This window comes from Echinops telfairi, unplaced genomic scaffold (genome assembly GCF_000313985.2).
Source record: "Echinops telfairi isolate 266 unplaced genomic scaffold, ASM31398v2 ScPeMD7_9;HRSCAF=40, whole genome shotgun sequence".
NCBI classification, from domain to species: Eukaryota; Metazoa; Chordata; class Mammalia; order Afrosoricida; family Tenrecidae; genus Echinops; species Echinops telfairi.
The window spans coordinates 85138730-85140941 of record NW_022103906.1 but is presented as its reverse complement, the minus strand read 5'-3'; positions in this window follow the sequence as shown (position 1 = coordinate 85140941).

Here is a 2212-nt window from a genome sequence, read left to right as displayed (position 1 = left end):
TCTCACTTCCTGTCTTCGCCTCTTATCGCTCCCTCCTCCCCCAAACCTGTGGCCTCTTGGACCAGTCACTGGACTCCTTTGATCCTCAGCTTTCTCATCTCAAGTGGGATAATGGCATCTACCAAAGCACATCATTATGAGGCTTCAGAAAAGATAATTCTCTAAAGCACCTGGTGTTATGCTTAGAGCAACAAATACTTCAGTGTTATTTCTTTCCCACCTACTTTCCCTCTCCACCACGTGCACTGAATCAGGTGAGATGTCAGGCAATGCAGGCAAATCTTTGGAAGTGGGAGGATGGAGATGTGAAAGAGTATCCCTTGGGAAGCGGCTCTGGCTCTGGTCTTAACCATGGGATATAACAGCTGATTTACAAATGCCCTGGCTGGCCAGCCTCCTGGGCTGGAAGGAGATAACAGACACCCTTGAGCAGTTATATAAGAAATACCCGGAGGAATTTTGCAAAGCATCTGGACCCAACTATAAGTCCCAGGGAGTTTGATTCCATTGCTGTAGGATGGGTCCAGGCATTGATAGAGATTTGGAAGTTTACAGAAGGGGGTGCTTAAAGAGGGGATGAGGGAGAAGACCTTGTGCTACAAAGCAGGGTTGTTTTATATGCTGTCTCCTCTATCTCCGTAGGTCCTATGTGCAGCACAACCATCCTCATTCAAACCCTTTGCACCTTGTGAATTCTCCCAAACCTGAAACAGTTCTTGGTGGTTTCTGTAAATACTGGGGTGAGGCGGATGATGCTGAAAGGACAAGAGGGGCGTCTATCTGTCTTGCCACTGTTTCTTGGTCCCCATACCCTTCTGTGAGGAGCATTTGGCCCATCCCTTATAGATCTATGCTCACAGTTTCCAAGGAGAGCATCAGACATCGGAGGACTATTTCCTCATTTATGCAAACTCTCAAACCACTTGGCCACAGATAACCCCACTCCCTAGTCCTCACTGCAGCTAAACCAATGTGGTTGAAGTCCTGGAAATACATATTTACAGACATATTGCCAGAATCCATGAAGGGGCTGAGATTTTACACCGTTTTCAAGCTAACAGGTTAATTTCTCCCAGTGCCTTCGACACTGGTAGGGGACACAAGACACGTGCATCCGGGATAAACCATGGTATATGACTCCCCCCTGTAACAGTAACCAGACTGCAGGCAGTTCCAGGGAAAGAGCATCAGAGTTAAGTCAACTCTTACTTGCCCTGTAATATTATGTAAGTGTGCCCTCACTGTGAAATGGCTTAACCTACCAACCTTTACTCGAGACTAATTCTTGGTCACAATCACCTTCCGTTGCTCTGCGTATACCTTTCAAGCACTGGACAGGCTTTGAGCTTTTCCTTGAACTAAAGTAAGGCCAAATAAGGACCATATGCATCTATTCCAACTTACCTACAAAATCTGAGGGGGCACACAGGTGCATGCATGCCCCGCACGCTAAAGGGCCTCCTTACAGCATGTCCCTGAGAGAGGACAGCGCAAAAAGAGCCTGGGGGCAGGCCAAGAGGTGGTGCCCGGTGAGCAAGCAGGCCTGTGCTCCCTGCCTTTGTTCTATCCCGCTGCGCACCTGGCTGCTGGAGGCGTGGATGAAGGTCTTGGCTGATTCCCTTGGCTGAGTTGGGCCCACCTGTGTGAGGTCAAGTGCTGCTACCTAAGGTGGGTGTGACCAAGGTATGGGTTTCACCTGGGCCTAGGGGTTCCTAGTCTGTGTATGCTCAGTTGAGGTCTTCCCACAGGTGTCTAAAGGCTGCCTGATTTCTTTCCAACCCCTCTATGTGGGCCTTTGCAGGCATTGAGGAGACAACCCACTTGTCCCTAAATCTAGCTCCCTAACATGTCCACTTATTCTTCAGACACCGACTATGAGGGATGACCTGGAGGAGGATAGGCTACTGGTTTTGAGGACCTTACAGACACACCCCCAAAATAGACCCTCAATTCTCTGACCCCTTCCATGCCGCACGTCAGTATCCACATATAACTGCCATTCCAGATCCTCCCCACCCCCTCCGATGTTCCCCCGTAGGGCTTTGAAATGTATTTTGACTGTGTTTTACTGATAAAAGTACTGTGTGCATAAGGCAAATAAGGATGCAAATAGTAGATAATGATACTAAGTAGAAAGTAGTCCTGAAGTCCTTCTCCTAGGTATTGACCTTGATGAACTGAAAACTTATATCCATACAAACACCAACACATG